Consider the following 22,797-nt stretch of genomic DNA (forward strand, 5'->3'; position numbering starts at 1 on the left):
CCGTTCCCTGTTCTGTTCAGTGCCTGAGTCTTACCACTTCTCGGTGGTGAGACACGTCAGGAACCCAGGCGAGGGACATTTATTCTCCTCGGCCATTTGGTGTCCTGTGGCATGTACACACCTGATTAGACTTTGCTCCCATGAAAAAAAAGTTAGCATTCTCATGGAAGAGCCCAATTCTCCCCAGGGAGTGACTTAGATATTAGAGCTAATAAGTCCAGTAGGGAAATTGCACTTACCTTTCCAGCATTCTTCCATTGTGACTTAACTCACTAACCATGTCTTTAATTTGCTTCTCACGGTGCTCAGTTTTTCCACCTGCACCCAACCAGCAACACTATTTGGCATCCACACATTGTGTTTGGGGGGACAAAATTTCCCTTCCTATTTTTATGTTAAAAAAAAATTGAACCCTGAAATATCCATTGTCAGCCCCTCCTTTTCTGTGCCAGTGATCCCCTGGGATCTTAGGATCATTCCTTTGTTTATTCATTGAGGCATTCAACAAAGGTATGCGAACTACCTCCATTGTTCCAAGCAGTATTTGTTCTGGGTGATGAGGATGAAGAGTGAAGGAGAGTTGAAGGGGTTCACTGTCTAGTTGATGGTGGGAAGGAGTGTTAGTGGCAGCAGGGTGGCATGGGATACCGTTGGAGGGGTGCTTCCATGCTACCTTGAGTTTTTGAAGGAAGCAATGTGCAAAGTGATACCAGAAGAAAGAGCACAGGGTGGAGGGAGGAAGGGAGGACAACAGGGATCCAAGTGGAGAGGTCAGTTCATACAAAAGCTCAGAGGCCTTGAGACAGTTTTGTCCCATTGAGGGAATGAATGTCGTTAAGTGTGACTGAAGGATCATGGGATCAACGAGTCAGGCTCATCATGATGAGGATGGAGTCAGGGACTTGATAGCACAGGATTTGAAATCCAATTCAGGATTGTAGGCTTTGCCTGAGGTTCGTGAGGATGTTTGAATGTCTTGTCCTTTCTTGTTTCGGGTAGGGTTAGATTTATGTTTTAGGGAGAATACTGTGGATACAGCTTGGGAAATGAGTGAATGAATGCATGAATAAATGAATGAGCCATTGGTGTTGGCATGAGGATGGGTAGGCCTAGACTTGGCTGTCATTTTTTGAAAGAATTTTTTTTTCCATTTTTCTTTCCAGTTTGTTTCTGTGACCTTTCTCTTCCCGATCAAATTCAAAAATAGGGATTTTTATTCACATGATGGTAATAATTAGGCCATGTTCATTCATGTGCTTCTCAGCTCCAGAAGTGAGACCATAGGGAGCCTACTCCAAATTGGCTTTTAGCTTGAGTCTTGAAGATTTGATCCTGTCAGGCTCAGCAGAGTTGTTGGTATTCACAAACAGAGTGTCCACTATGAACGTAGAAAGGGCACGAGATTAACTTTTGTGGCGCTAGACTCTAAGATCCTTTCCAACACTAAAAAGAACATTATTCTAAGCATGAGAATATTATACGCCGATTAATCAGAGTTCATCAGAAGGAAGTATGCCATCAGGCTCTAGGTTTACTGTATAGTCCATTTTCCATGAATATGGGAAAATAATTATCCTCATAGAGGAATAGAGAATATGTTTCCCAGAGAGCCATACCCATGCCCTGTGATGAAATTAGTTTTCATGTGATTCTACGCACACCTTGTATTCTATAAATATAATAAAACAAAGCAAAGAAATAGCTTCAGTTTCCTAATAGTTTAAACTTTATCACCCAGTATAAGAGAAAAAAACACACACCAGTTTCAGTAGAAGAGGGAAAAGGGGGATCAAATATATGGTGATGGAAGGAGAACTGACTCTGGGTGGTGGACCCACCATGCAATATATAGATGATATATTATGGAAATGTACCCTTAAACTTATATCATTTTACTAACCAATGTCACCCCAATAAATTCATTAAATAAAAACAGAGGAAAAAATTATTAATGATTCCTAGACCTTTTTCACAATTGTAGAATAATAATTTATATTTAATAGGACCATGTTAATGAAGCTTCCATACTAGAGAAAATAATCACTTGTCTGTCTTTTATCTCTTGACAGAATAGCCCTTACAGAGCACAATGCTTATGCTGTTATTGGGTTGAATACATTTCCACTGTCTTCAAATAACCATATTGCCAGAATTCTAGGTTTCTGTCCAGGTATTTGGGAAATGGGACTTAAGTTTTCTAACCAAGGTAAAACATTTCATACCTTTATATAGATATTGCATCCTATGTTTATTTCTTGACCTTCACAGCAAAATAGAGTTATTACTTTTTTTTTAAAGCAGACACCACACTGTAAAAGGAAACATCCCACTAGAAGAAACAGAATAGAAGTAGAATGAAGCAGGAGTGGATGTGTTGACAAGCTGACTTGGCATCTGACAAAGTCAGAACAAGATGCAATGTAACCACAAACAGAGGAAGGGAACTCAGGGGTGAGATGCATGGGAAGCTAGAGGTAGAGGGAAGTGGGGAGCGAGGAAGGATTACAAATGGCCAGGAAATTGGTGAATAAAAAAGAATGGTACTTGGGGCTAAAGGGATTTCCAGGTTTACAGATGACATTTAAAAATTCATAGCCAGACATTAGTTATTTTGGTATGGATTAGAGACATTTTCAGAATTAATTGCTATACAAGGAACACGACTTTCTGTTCCATACCATCATAACCCTACATGCTATTTATTCCAGTTCTGGACACCAGTGCCTTGAAAATAGGTTAGAAAGTCTGTTCTTGAGGATTTCCTCGCCCTTTTATATACATTTGTGGCTCCAAACCCCAGAGCAGCTGCTTTTCTTTGCTTTAATTCTTTTAGGAGGCTCTGGCAGAGCCTCTGAGCATAAAGATGGGGGAAAAGAAATCAGCTCCATGGCATAAACTGCTACTTTTGACTCCAACCAATTTGTCTCTTCTTGCCCTGACTCGAGCTCAATATAAATAACTCTTTTACTGCCTTTCTTGAACATCAGCTGATTCTTTGTACGTTTGCCTTATGGAGCCACACAGAAGTTTATACTTTTGTGCACATCAAAGGAATTTAAAGATCAGAAACTGCTTACTTTTCCCTCCATCATGCTTTTCCAGGCTAAGTATCTTTAATTCTTCCCTAAAACTATACTCCTTTTGGATCCCTTATCCTGCTGGGTGTCTTCCTTTCATTATTTCTTACTTAATAAATGTCCTGCTTAAAAGTATGGTTCTCAGACCTGCAGCAAGACTGCTGCCATATAATGACTAAGTACTACCTACCAGATCTGTTGGCTCCTTTTGATATTGCAGGCTGTTTGATCGTCCCAGGCTGGAGGGCCCGCTAACCTTGTCAGCGCCAGTCCTCAGGTGTTTTTTTTTTCATGAGTCATTATCGAGTTTTGACTCCCTCAGTCTTCACTTACCTAATGGATTTTCAGCCTAATCTTGAATTTTATATTTAGCCTGATTAGATTTTTTTAAAAAATCTTCTTGAATTGGAAACTAGAAAATCACTTAGTCATTCTGTATAAGCTAGACACGTCTTCTTTGGCTCACCTGTAAATCTCATAATACATTTGCAATCTTTGTCTTTAAGTCATTGTCACTAATGTTGAGCAGGAATTACCATAAAAATTCCTAATTTACCTCTGGAGTTCTCCTTCCCTACAAATGGACATCAATTCATTAATTCGGATGCTTTGAGTATGATAGGGCATCCAGTTGTGAGTTCGTTTAACTCTAATGTCATTCAGCTTTAAAATCTTCTACACTTAACTATCATTTACTCCATGGGTTTCAGTCTTGTCCGCAGGATTTTCATGGAGATTTCGTTAAGTTCCTTGTTGAAAGCACTATCAAGATGTCTGGGATTTCCACTCATCTACTAGGAGAATAACCCCATCAAAAAGGGACATGAGGGTTTTCATGGTATATCATTTGACCTTTACATTTGTTTTCTTCCATTGTGAAAGGATTAACTATTCATTACAGAAAATGAATGTGGAAAATGCAGGATAGAAGGAAAGAGCAAAATTCACCATGAAAAGGCAAGTACGGTTTCTATTGTGTGCTTGAGTAAGCACTTGCTTGTTCAGAGGGCACTGACGGAGCCTAATTCACTCCAATGGAGTGTGTAGTCTATGAAAACTTCTCTTTCCCCTTTTCTGGAGAGTCTAGACATGTTCCTATCTGTAGATGTGATTCTTCTATTCCCATGGTTTCTCAAAGATTAAAGGAAGTGCATCTTTAGTTTCAGAAGTACATTATCTTAGTCCTCTGGATGTGATACCCTTGGGCCCAGAAATTTGATTTTTATTTGTGTCTGTAGATGTTCTCTTATTATTTTACTTTGTGGTGTATTCAGGTTCAGCCTGCTCTAGCTGAGATCGTTCTGTTTGATGGAGGAAATGGAGATGGGGAATAGCAGCAAAATAGTTTACCATTATTGGGTCAGTTGTTCCTATTACATTATTCTTCCCGCCGTGGCTCTTGGTTGACATCAACAGAAATCAACTTTAGTTAACTTAAACAAAAAAAGAATATACATGGGCAGGAACATTGCTAGCTTAACAATCAATGGAATCCCTGAGAAACAGGCTCAGGAAATGGGCAGGAGCTGCAAGAATCGGAGTGACTGGACCACAGCTAAGTTTATGCCCAGAAACATCCTCTAAAGGACACTGGTGTGGCCACAGCTGGAGCTGCTGCCACCGGGCACTGGGTACTGCTACAGTGGGATTGGCTCTGGAGTGAGTTCTCAGCACTCCCTCTTCTCTGAGTCATATTTCCTATTGGGAGATTGGGCAGGGGTTCCTGATTGGCTAAGCGTGTACCCACCCACCACTGCTGGGGTTCAGGTTAGCAAGTGTCTTGAGTTTTAATTGGCTTGTGGTGGGAGGTAGGACTCTCTACTTTCCCAAGATTCACACCCTAGTGGATGCTCGAAATATAAGGGACTAGTGCCAGCCATTATAAGTAAGTACATACTTACTGTAAACATCTTTCTTAAGCAAATGGAAAATAAGACAATTAGATGGACTAAAAGTTATTTGGTGTTTTGATGTCTTTTATAAGCCTTGGCATATTTGGGAATATGTATTATTTATAACTTCTTTCCTTCCTTTTGGGATTTTTTTTTCCTTTTGCTCTCCTTTTTCCTTGTGTTTTTATTTTTATTTTTTATTTTTTTATGGTTTGTTTGTTAAAATTCAAATTTGTGAAAGAATGGTCTGCACCAGGACGGTGTATCAGAAAGATTCTGGATCAGACCCAAGGTGTGGTTGGGTTTGACTTTTGACTGGACCACTCAGTAGCATTGAGCCTTAAATAAGCCATTGAGCCTCGCTGAGGCTCAAATTCCTCAGCTCTAGAATGGAAATAAGAGTACCTACCTTGTAAAGTACTTGGAAGGACTAAAAACAAAATGTTTCAAAAGACCTAGTTTATAATAGATGTTCAGTTAATTATAGCTTTACATTACCATTAGCCACATTAGGTTCTAAAGATATTGCATTTTTTTTCTGAAATTGTTAGCAACTTAATAATTAGATTTGAAAAACTAATTACATATCTAAAAACTGACTATCCTATTAGAGTCCTGCTTTGTTTTTAATTTTTAATTTTTCTATTTTGAAAACAAATTTATAGCAAAAATAATTTTTATTTTTATTTTTTCATCCCTTTATTCATACACATATTTTATAGTTGTAATCATAGTATATACATTATTTTTACATATACTTTTGTATTTTTTTTAAATGCCAGGTAATTAAATATCAATGTCATAATTCACCTAATTATTTACTTCATGGGGTCATTTGTTGTTTCTGTTTTTCGCCCCATTGTAAGTAAGATCATCTTACTTATCTTTCTAGCATTTTCCTTATTTTGAGTAATTTTGTTAGGATAACATCTTAAGGGAGGGAGAACTGGGTCAAGTTGTATGGGCAGGTTTGTAGTTCATGATATGACGTAACCATCACTCTGAATTTTTTCACATCTATAGAGCATGCCAAAAAAAATGTATACACATTTTAAGAAAGGAAAAAAAAAACCTGGATTAAAATTGTAATCCTCGATACATACAAAAATCCTCGATAGGTAACAAAAAATGAATACAAGTCATGTGTATACATTTTTTCGGCACCCCCAGAGTATCTATATATATACGTATATACCGATCTCAGAGCCTAAGGTCCACGGTTGCATACTGCCAGCATCACCTCTGTCACTTTTACAAACCGCAAGATGATATGTTCACTTACTCTTGATGTTTCTTTCACTTCCACACCCACCAGTATGTTTACAAACAGTGCTTCCTTTTCATAGAGAATGACACCGTTAATTCCCTTGCTATCATCTCCGTCTCCTGAGACATTGCATGATCAAGCTAATCATGAATTTAAGTATTTTTTAGACCAGGAATATGACGGTGATGCTCATTATCATGGTATCGAGAACTGCTGCTCGGCTCACTCCTTCTTTCATTTAATAAATGCATGGAGATCAGCTACTAGCTACGAGTTACTTTGTTGTGGTCAGGGGATAAGATGATGAATAAGGCATGAATCTCCTCCCTGAAGAATTTACTCTAGAAGAGGGAAAGGCAGTCATTATGAAATAACAAGAATTGCAATACAATAGGTATGCAGAAGGTGCAAAGGAGACACAAAGGAGGAGAGCCTGATGCAATCCAGGGAAGTCAGGGAGGGCTTATTGCAGAGGTGACATCCAACTCGAACCCTAAAGGACAAGTAAGAGTTAGGGAATCAGAGAGAAGGGTGATGCGAGAGAATTACAAACAGAGGGAGTAGAGTCTGAAAAAGAATTGCACCACTTGGGAAGTGCCGTCCCCCTGTTCAGAGGTGGAGAAGGGGAATGATGAGAGATGAGGCTGGTCAGATAAGCAGAATCCTGATGAAGATTTCCCACAAAGACTTTGTGTTTTATCAGACAGTAGTAGGTGACACAGTGAAAGGTTTAACCTGGGAGCTGATATTAGGTCCCCGTTTTAAAAAGATAGTCAGACTGTTGTGTGGTCAAGGGATTAGGCAGCCTGTAAGGCTAGTTACAAAGATACCAGTTCAGAACCTGCGTGGGAATTCAGGGTAGAAAAGATGACAGACGGAAATCAGATATTAGCCCTGGACTGAGGGAAGCGAAGAGTCAGGAGGCACTGAGGTTGTGGAATGGACATGGGACACACACAGGCACCTTTGACTTAGGGCGCTGCTGCATGCTCTGCCTTGGGGCGCCCGAGATGAGGAGCCGGGTTTTGGGGTGAGAGGGAGAAAGGATGAGATAGGCAGCAGGCGGAATGGAGTGCCAGAGGAGATATGGGCTGACGATGACATTGCGGGAGCTGTCAGTGTACGGAACCCATGATAATGGAACCCTTGGAGAAACTGGTTTAAAACATAAGAAGAGTGAGTTCAAGACCGAATCCTGGGGTTGCAGCGACTAAGAGTTGAGGAAGAGGAATCTACGGGACATTAAGAAGGTCAGAGGTGGGAGGAAAACCCAAGACAATGTGGTCTCACAGAGACCAAGGCAAAGGAGATTGAAGGAGGGAGTGGTTAAAAAAATATGAAAAGGCATAGAATGGTTAACTAAAGAACGGCAAATACGTCTGGGCTTGGCAACAAAGAGGCCAAAGCTGACTTTGGCAAAGATGGTTTCATTAGAATGGTGTGGGCAGGAGTGAAAACTCAGGTAGTTTCACTCTGAGGATTGCATGGGAAGGATGAGGCAGAGCAATGAGCATGGACAAATGTTCTCCCAATCTTGACAGTAAGGAAGAGGAGAGAGAGAAGAGGGAAAGGAAGAGGGAGAGGATAAATGAGACGAGTGACTACAGCAAATATAGTAGTAAGTAAAAATAGTTGCGTTATTACCATGCCATGTATTTTTATGACTCTCTCTCTCTGTCTCTCTCTCTCCCCCCTCGTATATGCATGCACTCATTTGATTCTTAGAACCACCGTATGAAATAGATATTATTTTCACTTTTCATATGAGAATACTGAGACACAGAAGTTAGAAGGCTTGCTTACGGTCATAAAACTTTTAAGTGCTAGAGCTGGGACCCAGACAGTCTACTCCAGAACGTGGATCACTATAGTATATTGCCTCTTATATCACGATGTCTAGCAACATGGAATTTAGTCTTTCTTTGGGGAAAATTAATGTTCTCAGGTGAAGAAAATCAAAAGTGAGACAGTATTATAAAGATCAACCTCATACAGAAAACATATATGTCCATATATACACATAAATTCGTTATGACTTTAGTTCACGTGTGCTGGGTTTCGGGTAATACTGGGGTGTCCAAGTCAAAGTGACTCTCAGCCATTAAGACTATGAGGTAGGAATCTGGGCAAGAATTTCAGGGATGGAGATATTAATTTGCGAGCAGTAGCATATAGGTAAGAGCTGGGTCATCTGTCTATTTAAGGAGAGCCTAAGCTGAAAAGGAATGTCATTTTTTCTTGTGTCTCTATGCCAATTTCCATGTGGTATTGAAGGTGGGTGTGCTGAATATTCATTTCCGAGAATATTATCTGGTCCACATAGAGTGTGAAGATGATGTCTTAATCACCTGTCATCAAATATCTCATGGTACTTTTTTAGAGTTAGCACTTGGACCCAAGGGTCATGACCACCGTCTACTGTAGGTCATTGTTTCTTACCTCTGGGAAATTTTGACAGGTTTCTTAGAGGTCTGGAATTATTTGAGTTCTCAAATGTCTCCTATTATTAGACACAGTTAAGTATCTGAATACTTTTTCATCTTTGCAATGATAAGTGAACGCAGTAACAGAACCTCACAGTCTTGCTGGAAATGAGCAAAGACAAATTTCTATTCATGGTTCTAGGAACGTATTCCTGTTCAGATTTTTTGCGCTCCAAGGCTAGCATTTGGTGGTCACTCATGGGGTTTCTTGTGCCTCTCTCGGCTTTTTTTTCTAGAACTTAGAGGAAATGATATTTTCCTAGCATATTTTGGGGGAAAAGGAGAGTGTTTCAGATCTTTTTCAAATAACACTGGTCTGAAAATATGGACTTGGCTGGTAGAGTTTGAGATATAAATGACGATATTGCTAAAACATTGCGTTTGAGCCACGTGGGTATATACCCTTGGGCACAATAAATATTTACTATGTATGTAGGCCAGTCTTTGTTATGTATTTGTCTTATTTAGCTCCTACTAACTTTAACATCATTGAGGGTTATCTCTCCTCCAGAGGTCATTAGTTTAATATGACATGGGTACATTTCCAGTGCCACACGGTCTGGTTATGTTTGTCAGTATTTGCAAGCATCTGTCTAGTTTTAACTTGTCTGTTTTCCTTCCTGAACCTTCAAAAGCTGTTAAAGTAACTCTTCAATTTCTTAGTCATTCAATAGCAGAGCTTGTCACTGGCACCTCACCTTCTCTGCTTGAAGAACAGGGGTGGGCAGTATTTTACATCAGTACTTTCTGGCCTCGACCTGTGGGTGTATGGTTTATAGAACGCAGAAATTTAGCTAGATAATAATATCAGCTAGGTGTGTAATATGAATCTGTATAAGGTTGCAAACAAGATCTTTCCCGCTCCCTGTTTCTAAAAGGTAGAATTTCATGATTCTGACTGATGCCAAGTTTGGTTATAAGTTGCATTGAACTGTAACTATAGAAATAAATATTTTGAACTAGAGAGAAAAAAGGAGAATGTTGTTAAAATGATATCTTCTATAGGAAACATTTAGATCACAAGACTATCTCTCTTTTTTGAAAAATTTTTTATTTCCATATCTTTAAAAAGTGCCAATCTCATCTAGAAATACAGAAATTCCTTTCAAATACACTAGTAACTTATTTATTTTGAGACTTCACAAAGCTCAATTCAACGTAGAGCATTTTGAAAAAGGAAACCTGTAAACAGAGTGATTCATATGTATCTAAATTTCTTGTACAGGAAAATTCTGACCTTATAAATTGAGCTCACAAGAAGGAGAACACTGATAAAAAGCATAGTTTGCAAATGAAATAATGATTCACTACCTTATGGGGGAAAATACATATAATTTCTATTTATCTATGTACGTAAAATTATATCTATGAATATATAATTTTACATAATTATGTGTATAATTTTTCTTTGTTTTCCACTGGAGCTATTTAATACAAGGGAATAACACACAGTTTTGTTTTGTTTTTAATGTCATAGTGAACAAATTTTCCATTATGTATAGGTCACTCTAATATGTACAGGGAATTTCAAGCGTAAAGTCTGTGTCCCTAAAAGGCTGATGAAAGATCAGAGAACACCTAAAACAAAATTAACAATTCATGAGAGCACAGAAGAGGTCCCATATAAATATGGCAGACAGTAGCTCTCAGAATTCAGTTCCTGAACTGATTAAAAATGACCAGATTGTTTTAAGAAGTCCTTTAGAAGTGGACTTTCTCCTGTTCTTAAAGAAATGTTAGTTCTTAGAACTGTAGAGGTCACAAGGAAAGGCTTTCCTCATGGAGTAATTATGATCAGCGAAGTCACACAGTTATAACTTAAGTGGTGTTTTCAGGGTACGGTAAGCAGCATTCGGGCTAGAGTCAATTTTTGTGAAAGGCAGAATTTGGAGACAAGGATGGAGAAGCAGATAAGGATTGAGTGTGTAGCTTGATTCCCAGGCCAGATTTATGCCCTGCATCCTGTACAGAGTAGACATCCAGTTAAGGCTTTTGTGCCTTCATGGAAGTCCCAGGTGCGCATGTCTCTATGATGGAAGAATGGAGAAAGGGCCAAGGCATGGAGTTTGGTGAGCCTATCACTGCAGATATTTCAAGTGTGAAAACAATTAGGGTCCCCACGAGAGTGGTGGCTGTGGGACTAGAAAGGAAGAGATGGAACTCAAGAAACATTTCAAAGGCAGAATGAACCTGCCCCAGTGGCTGAGTGGATTTGGGAATATTGTTGGAAGGAGCAGTCGTCACTTTTTCAGAAATTTCAGTGGAGCCATCCATTGAGATTCGATTAGTCCCAGCATGCCATCAACTTGTAGTTCTGAACGGCAAAACCAAGATGACTTGGGAGGGTCATCTTTTGTCTTCTGTGGTTGACGCCTTGCCCCCAAATGGCTTGACCACTTATGGGACATTATGTTTGTTCTTGATGACCATGTGCGACTCGCATTGTTGAGAACTTCAAGTGTTGACTAGAGATGAGGGGATCCTTTCTTCTAAGGGGCATGGCTTTATCACCACATGCCCTGAACTTGGGGGTGGAGGTCTTTGTCCATCTCCTTTTCCTTCACCTCACAGCAACACACCAGGCAGCAACCCATGGCTGTCTGTTGAGCGGATGTATGGAATTGACAAAAATATTGACCGTGTGGGACCCTCGATATTGTACCTCTTTGTCAAAAGTCTTTTAAGCACACGTCACTAGGGTGTTTCTTTTAGTAGTACTGTGAAGTGGACAGGCATAATTTTCCAATAAAACGCAAAGAAAAGAAAACTCTTTAATTGGATAATACATTGGATTTTTGCCCACATGGCTAGGGTAGGTCAAGGTTAGTGCACTGAGTGCTTTAACCTAGAATAAGTAAGCAACATTTTATACATAAATATCACTTATATGCCACTTACATTAAGTTTCTTTCTGCTGTGGCTACATATCTAGGGCTGCTTTCAGGGTCTTATTCATATTCATTGGCTGGTGTAAAAGCAAAATGGGACAGGAAGCTTCGTTGCAAAACACCCTGCGTCTTGATGTCTGGTGTCCAAACTTGATGTTGATGTTGATATTATCCCTAGGGATGCGTATTTCCGCTTGGTGAGCCAAAAATATTTAGCGATCAATCCCCTTTTCTGTATCATTCAAAATGCTGCTCTGCCTTCTACTGTTTCCTGCAAATGGAGAATATTTAAGTAGATAGATGCTCCAAATGTTAATTATAGACACAACTCACAGAATAGAGGCAGATTACCACCTTGCAGGAATGCACATTATTATACACACACACACACACACACACACACACACACACACACACATCTTAAACATTTCCCTGGGTCACATATAAGTGACTAAACCTCTTATTCATTCTGTACCCACAATGTGATGTGAACGAATTAGAATTAGTGAAAGGATTGGCTTATATAGTTCAAATAATTACTCCAGTCCATCACAATGCATGCTAGTGTCAAGAGTGGGCCTTATTAATTCTTTTTATTGGTTTGGCATTCCTTTAGTGGTATATCCTTCTCCAAACTCTTTTGGATAACATGAACAATTGACTGAACGGGTGAATAAAGAATGAATAGGTAAATGGGATTCTCTGGGGTCCGCATTGCATTTAAAGTAGCAAATTGGTTCTGTGATGGACTGATTTAAAATGTACTAGATAATGATGGTTTACAGTTATTGCTTTATGTATATCAAGTCATGTCATCATCAAAACAACACTATGGATTAGGTGCTATTTTTTAACCCATGTTGTAGATGAGGAAACTGGGGAACAGACATATTAAATAACTTGTTCAGAATCACACAGCTGATAAGAGAACTGGGGTTCACACCCAGAAATTTACTGTTGAGCCCAGATTTTTGAAAACTATACTATACTATCCGTTAGTATGAAGTGGAGGACTCTAAAATTATATGAAAAATTATTTTCTACATGTATTGAGAGCTTTTTAGTATCAAAAAGAATCATTCTTAATTTTTGAACCATTTGGAAGGACCATGAGATGGCACAGTTGTGTGCTTTGGGTCTTGGTGAGTCAATGTTGTATATTCAGGGCTTCTCTAATTCCTACTGAATGAGCATTTTAGTTTAAAAACATTTTAATGTATTTTGCTGACTAGGTATTTTTAGTTAAATTTGACTATCTGCTAGCCACATGTATTGGGCATACTCCATGGATTATTCGGTTATCAAGTCAGCTTTCTGGATATCTGTTAGCTCTTCAACAAAACAAACCACTCTATGTCATGAAAAATGTAATCGGATTTTGATATTAACCTCAAAAAATATGATTGGGAAGGTAAACATGTTTCAGGAGAAGGACCCATAATACATTGCAAATTATTCTTTGTACTTTTTGTCTTCCATCACTATGGCATACATTTCAGAATGTAGGAGAACGTCTAGCTTAGTGTTAACTATAGTTGTGCAGAAAACGTTAACATCCTAACTGTAATACAGCTGCCATATAAATTGTTGCTCAGTCTTATCTGACAGTCAATGAAAGTGAGAGACTTTAATTCCTGTTTCTTTGAAGAAACGGAGTAGGCACAATGATACTCATGGGCTTTTTGATGAATTTGTCATCCACAATAAAATGAAGAGAGCCCCAAACATTTCTGATGGTATCTTTGCTTTGTTTATTTAGATAATATTTCTGAAAACATCATTTGACTTTTTCTATTTAATATTTCCAATACATTCCTGATGTTAGGAATCTGTAATTTCTGTGATTATCTCCCTGTCTCATACACATGAATGTGTACACACACACACACACACACCCCCCCCAGGACTGTGGAATATTAGGAAGTCTTTCACTTCTGTGATTTCACAGTGTCAGATACTTTGTAAATGCACTAACAAGGAAAACAGCTAGGGACTCATATACTGGTGTCATTTATTTATCCCTCATTGGGTTCTGTGAATGAGAACTCATGAGTCTCAAATTCTGACAGCGCCTAAAGGGTTCTAGTGGATGTGTTTGCCAGTAAATCGCTCCCCCCAAGGAAACCAAAATGACCTGTGTGGATGGTATGGCTGTTCTCAGAAGGCTTAGTTGTTGACCCCAGGTCACCCACCTTCCATGAGCACCTACATATATCTCTCTTTGAGAATTTCTAGTGGTCTACTGTTTATTCAAGTTCATTGAATTGACCATGATCACTCTTAACCTAAACATATAAGATAAAAAAAAACAAATCTCACCAATAATTTTAGTTTTATGTTCTATACTAGATTTGTGAGCAAGTTGTAAGGGTCACAATTTTGAAAGTTATTTTTGTCAGTGTTCTAAAATGCTGTGAAAAATCAGCTAAATAGTCTCTATATCAAAATGCTTAAGGACTAGAACATAAATATTTAAAAAAATGTTAAAATGAAGGCGAGCCACATATGTATATATATACGGGTGTGTGTGTATATATATATATATACACACACATACATACATACATATATATGTACATACATGTATACACACATGCATACACATATACATATATAATATATAACATACGTATAAAATTTAGTGGTGTACTTATATATGTGTAAAATTATGTGTGGTTGGCTGAGCAAAATAGGACATAATACTAAATGAGGCAAAGGTTGCAGACAACTCCGATACAGCCTGTTTAGTTAATTCTTACCTTAATCCATAGATTGAACCCATGGCCCTATCTTTTTGTATTATATTGCTGCTAGTCCAAAAAGGCAGAGTGAATGAGTCGGTGGAACTTACCCCGCTATTGGGAAAACAAGCAAATTTATCAGGGTCGGTCCATGATGTGTCTGTTCTTTTGAGGGCAAGTTTAATTTTACTCCCAAATTCAATGTGATTCCGATATTACTATGTAAGTCTTAAAATATGTAAATAGGGCATTTGCTAAACTGTCTTTATTTAGTGTTCTTTTAAGTGATCATTAAATTCCAATGACTATTATTACTGATACTCTAATGAGTACTTCACTGAATTTTTTTGATGGTTAAATATAATTTGTATATTCCTCCAGAATCTCAATATGGGGATTTTAATATTGAAACATTACTATAAAATATTCATGCCATCAGCCTCCAATATTGCTATACCATAGAATAAATGCATGTTGATTTGAACTTAAATCTTTCTGACATTCAGTGGTTTGGGTATCACAAAATCTTGTAACGCATTAGTCATTCAGCTGAGGGAAAGTGACTTGCATTTTCAGAGCATTTATAAATTGATGTTAAAAACCATTTGAATCTAGCCAAGAAAGCTCTGGCTTTACAGTCTAATTTTGGACATATATGTGGGTTACTTAAATAGAGAGATAATATTAATCTCTCAGTAGCAACAAGTGCTGGGTGAGGTTCAGGCCAAGAGTTTCAAATTTCTGTTATCAGAATTCTATTGTCGGACTTAAGGACCACCCTCTCTGATCACTGCTGAATGTTCAAATAATTTGGGTTCTTTTAAACTCTGCTATGTGGTACTAGCTTCCTCACATTGTAAGTTCTCCACACCCCTTGCATTTTACTTATTTTTATTTTTTTTAAGGCAGACCATCAATTAGGAAAGGTTTCATCACCTCCTATGCCTGAGATTAGCTTGAGGCCGAACAAAGCGGCTCATGGTACTATGTTCATGCAGCTATTTATGTAGACATCAGGCACTGGAACAGGTTAGGAACAATATGATGGCATGGGCTTTATGTTACACATCATGAAACATTTCGTTCATGCTTTATAAATAGTGTCACCTATTTATAGCCTTCTGCCACTATTCTTTTGGTGGCATTCTCAAGTGGCTTTTGCTTTGGTTAACATCAGCCACTCATGTGCACTTCTGTTATGCGGCTTGAAAAGTTAAGTGGGAGTCTGTGAGTTTTAGCTAGCTAACCTAATGAAACGCTGGGAAATTATTAGAGGTAGGGAAGTTATGAGAGAGTTGTCATCAATATAACAAACACTGAAAAAGTTGAAAAGAAACGGATTGGGTGAGTGTTCTATTATGACAATGTCGTTTGACAGATGCAGAACAGAAATATTATTTGAAAAGGTTTCTACATACACTGAGAGCCTCATATTCCATTAAAAGAAAAAAAAAAGAAAGAAAAAACCTGAGGTGACAGGAGATTCCTGTGGGGGAAGAGCTGTCTGTGTGTATCTCAGGAGCTCTTCGGGGAGCATTTATTCTCATCTTGGAGGAAGAGGGAAGATTTTAAAGTTAATAATATTTCTGCCACCTTATTTCTTCCTCCCCTTGTGCTTACAGGCAAAGGTGAAAACCTGCCCTGTGTCTCCTGTGTCTCATACAGAATCTACATCAAAAGCAGGAAAGGGAGAGAAGAGAGAGGAAAGGGAGGAAAAAAGATCCGCTCAGTGGTTTGTGGCCGACTATAAAATCTGCAAAGGCTTTTACAGACAGGCAGGGCTCACACAAAGTAGAAGTAATCTGTTAACAAAGGCAGGCCAGAGGGCTGTTTGTCATCACAATGAGTACAGGTCAACAAACAACTGTCACCCATTTGCATTTATAAACAATGTAGAGAAATAGATAGAGGAAAGGAAAGGGGGAAAAAAAAAATCAGCCTTTCTAAAATTTTTCACGTGGCACTTTTTGACTTAGTTGGAAAGATGATTGGGAAGAGGAGCTGTGTTTTCTGTCATATATCCACTCCCCAACTGCTTCAGTGAAGCAGGTACAGTACTTTTAATCCACTCCCAACCTCCTGGTGGGTTTCAAGTGATTGCAAGAGCCACTCACACCCACGGCTCAGGGGGTAGCTCTGTGTTACCTTCTAGACAGCTATGATCACACAGCAGTGGAGTCAAAACCCAATGGACCTTCTTCTGTGGTTACCCACAGCAGCACCCCCTTCCTGCCCCCCTTAGCTACTCCTGACACAATAGAGTGGCTGGCCATCGTCCCTGGAGCCCTCTTAGGGGGTGGAATGCCTCTTCCTGGCTATAGAAAGCAACTGCATGGCTTCTACAATGTGTTCCCACTGAGGCTGAGATCCTGCTTTCCCAGGCAAGCTCTGTGGGTCTTCAGGGTCATAGTTTCGCTTTCCCTCTAGGGGAAACAAGAGGGTGATGACAGGCATTAAAGCCTGGAGAGGATATAAAGGTCCATCATTATAAGGATGATTAGTCTATATCCCAATGCCATGTGCCAAACATGGAGGGGATGTTTCTGTCCTAGCTGATTACCTAGAAATGCCCTAAACTTGGGTCTGCTCTGTAGCCAGCTGGGGTTCTGGAAGCTAAGTCATTAACAGGGATCCTACTTTAAGTGGGACAGTTACTTGAAAATGTGGGCAAATAAGCACCATGTTAAGGAACTAAACCAGGGTGAGCAGAATAACCCGAGCACACCCACTTAGGAAGATCACACCGTGAGCTCCACAGTAGAAAAACATTTGATGCACTAAAAGCCTTAAAGTTTAACCCTAAAGAAAGTGCTCAAAGACTCTACATATACTTTCATACTCTGTAAACAAAGTGATTTCAGAGCGATTTCCCTGAAGGTTGGCGTTACCCTGCCTAAAGGTTTGTGGTCAACAAAAGTCTTTTGGGAAAGATCTTTAGCCACTTTGAAGTAGAAAGTCAATGCCTGTTCTGAAATGTGACAGGCTCGTAAACCCTACACAGGTCTGAATGGAGTGGAAGCAGGAGAGAATCAATTGTCCCTGCCAACCTCGTAGTTAAAAACATTAGAAATTATCCTCAGTCCGTCTCCTGAATCTTTTATTTCCTCCCTTTAAGGTTAAGCTACTATAATAGTCCAGCTGATTATACAATTAAAGCGCACGGAGAGGTCTGTTAATTTATCGGGGATGTGTGTTCTATGAAGCATTCCTCAATTATTTCCCAGAGTCAGTATTTTTCTTTTCTTTTTTCTTTTTTTAAACCTGGCAATGATGTCAACTTTAGTAAGTTAAGATGCTACGCTCCCTTTGCTGTTTATGCTTCGGTGCCTTATTAAATGCACCAGCTAAAAAGAAAATGCGGTATAAATATGTTTCATGAGTCATTTCAGGATTCAGCCAAGAGACATTGCAATTGACTTTTGAGTCCATTTTTAGAACAAACTCTTTAAGACTCTTCTCAACAGGAACACTTTCCCCTGCACTAGAATTGACAAGACTGTATGCATTACTTTATTTTGATACTGACATTTAAACAATAAAATAAAGCCATTTAAAACAAATAGTAGTGCTTTAAGTGTCTGGGCTGTCAAGATATCAAATTATATAACTTGGAAAAAATCAGAATTCCTTGTTAATGGTATGCACTTAACACAGAGGGTCGCTGGAGTGCTCACCAGATATATATATATATTCAGCTACCATGTCGGAGCTAACAGGCTGTATTCCTTTAGATACAATTGACTCTATTCACTTAAATGGACTTGACTCCAGCACAATCACTGTATTCAAATGTCACCAAAAAAAAAAAAAAAAAAAAGAGAGAAAGAGGATGTCACAGAGGGTCACAAATTATGTTGGATTTTGACAGATTGTAGCCTTGCTTTACAAGAGCAGTAACATCTCATTTGTCACCGTTTGATCTGTAAGTGCGGGAATGGGAGTGGAAGGCCCTCCATCTCCGCCACAATTTAATCGCTCTGAGGCCGACCGTGGTGGTGGGAGACACCTGCCCAAGCACTGCACTGCTGATCTGTTTTAATTTAATCGTCTGTCAGCTGGATGAAAGCATAAATCGTCTCTCTTTGATCTGCAAATGGTGTATTTTTGTAAAGCAGGCTGTGGAATCAGGGAGCCCGGGCTTCAAATTTAGGGCTGCCTGGCCAATGTGGCCCTTGGAGATGCTGAAAGTACCGTTTTACGCTACAGGAGCGGCAAAGCAAGAAAACACTCTCGTAGGTAACTTAGGACAAGGCAGGGAAAATCGCAGAAGGAAACCTATTTATGTTAAAAGGTGAGCAGTGAACGAAAAGTGTGTAAGCGTAATAAGATACTGTTCTCAGAAAAGTAAAGAACAACCCTTTTCCAATTTGTATCCGTCGTTTTTCAACCCCATTTTGTTGGTGGTGGTGTTGTTAGTGCTTGAGCTTGGGCTGCAAGAGAAACAGCAGAGGAGAATGTTTACAAAGGAGGTTTCTATTGCCCCTGTGAATGGTCATCACCGTTACGAAGGCAACCTGGAGTTTTCCTAAGGAAGACGTGAACAGTGAAAGGTGATTTTGTTAAAACTGGGATGTGTAGAGAGGCGTATGCGTTTAAATGAAATAAATGACATGATACTGAACAGAATAAATGTTATATCGAAATAGTTACTGTGAGCCTTTAAGTGGTCTCGTAGCCACGTGAGGGTGCTTTCCACAGCATTTCATCGTCTGTTTCCCAGAATCACAAGTCATGTATTTTTTTTCATAAATAAAAGGGAACACTTTATAGCACTTCTGCCAAAAATAAACTGAGTAATGAAGAATTGTCAAAAAACACATTCTGTATTTTGTCGTTTTTAAAATAATGAGTTCTTACTGTGGAGATTAAAACAGTACACAAGGTTTCATAACAATTAGTGGGAATTCTTCCACCGTTATAAGATACTGCCATTGTGATAGTATTTTTATGACTCCTGCAAATAGAAACTTGGAGCCATGCTACCAATTTTGTACAAAAATATTCCATTATATATATATATATATATATATATATATATATATATATATATATATATATTTGAAATTAATAACCAAAATATTTCCAAAGAAGAATCCATTTCAGGAAAAATCCCCAAGAGTAACCCAGAAATTTCCAAAAGACTTCCCCTACTCCTCAGGGAATTGTTCCACAAACCAGAGAAAAATTCCCCCTGAAATTCCTTTAGGAAACCATGGAAAGCAGAAACAATTTACAGTGCACTTTGAAAAGCTAAAAATTTCTTCACTGGTAATGGTTCTAATAAAATTACCAGCAGAGGAGAAGGCCTCTGAAGACCGGCTGAGTCATCTGGCTTATTCTGGCTCAAGCATTTACTTGGCTTTCCCCATCCATAACTCCCATTAATGGCTTTTCTAAGCAGTATTTGCATAGGAAACATAAAGGTGTCTCCGCCACTTCCATTTATTAAGTTATTCCACTGCGCTGCTGCGGGCTCAGAGGTAAACATCGCTGTGCTTCCTTGGTTAGCTAAGTCCCACAAAGCAGTTTGGGAAGAACCTGCATTTTTATAATGGGATTCTGAGGAGTGTAAAGTCAATTGTGGTTGTGACACTAATGTTGGCGTGAGTGAAGCGGGAAAGCAGGTGACACGGATCCTTCCTGCCTGGTAGGGCTGCGCTCTGCCGATGTATTTGGGGCTAGGACAGACCACAGAGAAGAGGGGACGGAAAGGGGAAGGGAGAGAAGGGAGGTAGAAGAGGAATGGAGAAAGACATTGGGGAGTGTTATGTTACGCGTATATGTTGGGAATTGGTGAAGAGCCCCCAGCGAGCCCCTTAGGTATTCTTCTCTGCAGCCCAGGGTATCTGCTCTTTTACCTCCATTTTATGGTAGCCTAGAATGGAAAATAGTTGTTTTTCTGCCTCCTCCTCAAAGGCAAGTCCCTCCTTCTCTGCCTCCTTCTTTCCCTCCCTCCCTCCCTCCCTCCTTCCGTTCCTTCCTTTGTGAGCAAGAGTAAGACTTAAGAGCATCAAGTACATCGATTACTATCATTAGACACATCCATGCATCCTTTTCCTAACCCTCGAAGTCGCTTCAATTCCTAAGCCAAGCGGACTCTTCCTACAATCCTATGAATCCATGTTTCTGTCTATCCTGTTTGCCACTATTGCAGTACAGATCACTTCCTTTATCAGCAGGGCTACAGAAATACCCACCTTCAATGCCCTCTCTTCCCATCATCTTCGGCAGTGCTTCGAATAAACTCCAAACTCCCTAGCAGTCCTGTAAGCAGTCCTGTATCCTTAGCACCTCATTCATCTCCCTAATCTTCTTCAGGTATCACATGTTTTGGCTGCCTTATCCTTGTCATGGTTGCCTGCACATGGCCTGCTTTGCATGCCTCCCGATCTCTGCTTGTTCAGGCTCTCACCCTGGAATGCCCTTCTCACCTTCATTTTTACCTGGAGAAGTTCAACATCCAGAAGCAATCACTTTCACTTTGTGAAGACTTCTTAAATCCTCAGGTAGAATTAATTGTTTCTTGCTGTGCATTCCCATAGGATTTTTAACATACCTCTAGTATAGTGCAAAATATATTACAGTGAGTTATTCAAGAGTCCCCCGGTAGATTCTGGGCCCTTGAGGCAGACAATAAATTTTATTCTTGTCTGACCTCTTCCCCTCCTGTCTCTAAACCCAGCATAGGGTTTGCCACCTGAGTCCATGTTCCATCAATACTAAGGATAAACTCACTGGCAGTGGATATTCCAAGAACTTTTTTTGGAGACTTACTGAAATTTGGTGTGTGTGTGAATATGCACACATGTGTGTTCTATTTATTAGTAGGCTTAATATTTATATATGCTCTTACAAGATTTGGTATCAAGTGACTCCCGGCTAGGATGAGTTATACCCACTGAATTAGTCCTTCAGGCCACTGTAAGAGAATCTGGCTGTGATTTATGTAAAAAGGAAACACAAGGAACCGAGAGACAGAGCTAGAGAGAGAAGAATCTACCATTAATATTGAGGACCTACTGTGTGCCAAACTCGATCCTAGATGTTCTTTCTAATCTTAGAAATGCCTCCCAGAGACAGTACAGTTGCTAGATCTCAGTGCTGCCATTTCTGGTTGAGTAAACTTGGGCAAATACTGAGCCACTATGTGTGTCTGTTTCCTTGGCTTTTTTCCTGATAGGGTTGTTGTAAGAAATAAATGAGTTAACACAGGTAAAGCACTTAAGGCATTGCTTTGCACATGACAAGTGCTCCGTCAACAAATAAGGTGTGTGTGTGCACACACACAATTTTTAGTAGCACTTAACTGTCCTCATATCCTTATAGATAAGGGCGTTGAGGCTTTGAGCATGGTATTTGGATATGCTGCCTGCAGTCACTTAGCTGGTAAATGGCAGAGCTGCGTGGGGTGGGGTGGGGTCGCAGGGTGAGGGGATTAAATTCCATGCTTTAGGCACTTAGGTTTTTCTTCCAGTGCAGCATGGCTCACTCTACAATATTCACCATCAGGGCCTGTCCTACTCATTGGCTTAAAGATTGAGAAGAGACAAATTAGGCTAGCCTTACAATGTTGAAGCTAAGTGAAACAGGAAACAACAACAAAAAAATACTCCTCTAAATATTCCTTAAATGCCTTTGAGCCCTGTAAGCTGCTTACAGAGAAGGGGAAATTAGGCAAGGATAAAGTTGGGTGATGGGCCTATTGTAAGCTTCTATTTTTCTAATGTCAATGTTAAAGTCTGCCAACAATAGGAATTCTGGTTTGGGAAATAGCAGCGTCTTTAGGATCGTTTTGGAACCTGGAGCCAGGGAAAATATACACATTGAATTTTGTACAATTATCTAGACTTGACTCTAAGGGCACTTTATGTTTTTAAAGATTACAAGTCTATTTTCATAACTGATATTTCTGTTGCTAAATGTGTGACCTCTAAATTGAAGGCACACCTGCTATATTGTACACTCCGCTCTGTACCAAATACTATATAGGGAAATAAATGAGGGCTAGGCCATTCTGTGACAGTGAACTTCACTTTCCTGGAGACTGATCGCTCTTGAGAGGTGATAAATGCCAGTGGAATGGTACAGTAAGCCATCATATATTAAATATGGAAAAGTACTTTTAAATAATACTGAAACGTGCAAAATACAAGCTGACAGCCACCACCAAATAGAATTGTAGGTCAAGACTTTGTTTGACAGAATTAACTCCAAATGAAGATTTTGACAAGAAATGCCAACATGCGCAACCAGTATGTTCGCTGATGTGTCAACAATCGTGCTATTTTTATATCTATGTCTCCTGTCTTTTTCATGGCAGATTATTGTAAGAAAAAAGTCGACGCGTTACTTCTAAAGTGGTTGTTAGCCAAGCTTATTGAGTGAATCCCAAGAATATTCTGCTTTATTGAGTCGGATTAAAATAGTTAGGGATCCCATTTTGCATTTT

General features: G+C 39.3%; 1 protein-coding gene across 9 annotated transcripts in view; it reads left to right on the forward strand.

Annotated features, from left to right (window-relative positions):
• Positions 1 to 22,797, forward strand: part of ESRRG (estrogen related receptor gamma) — a 547,928-nt gene that overhangs the window by 427,460 nt on the left and 97,671 nt on the right. The window lies entirely within an intron of this gene.

This window comes from Rhinolophus sinicus, linkage group LG12 (assembly GCF_036562045.2).
Source record: "Rhinolophus sinicus isolate RSC01 linkage group LG12, ASM3656204v1, whole genome shotgun sequence".
In the NCBI taxonomy this organism is placed as follows: domain Eukaryota; kingdom Metazoa; phylum Chordata; class Mammalia; order Chiroptera; family Rhinolophidae; genus Rhinolophus; species Rhinolophus sinicus.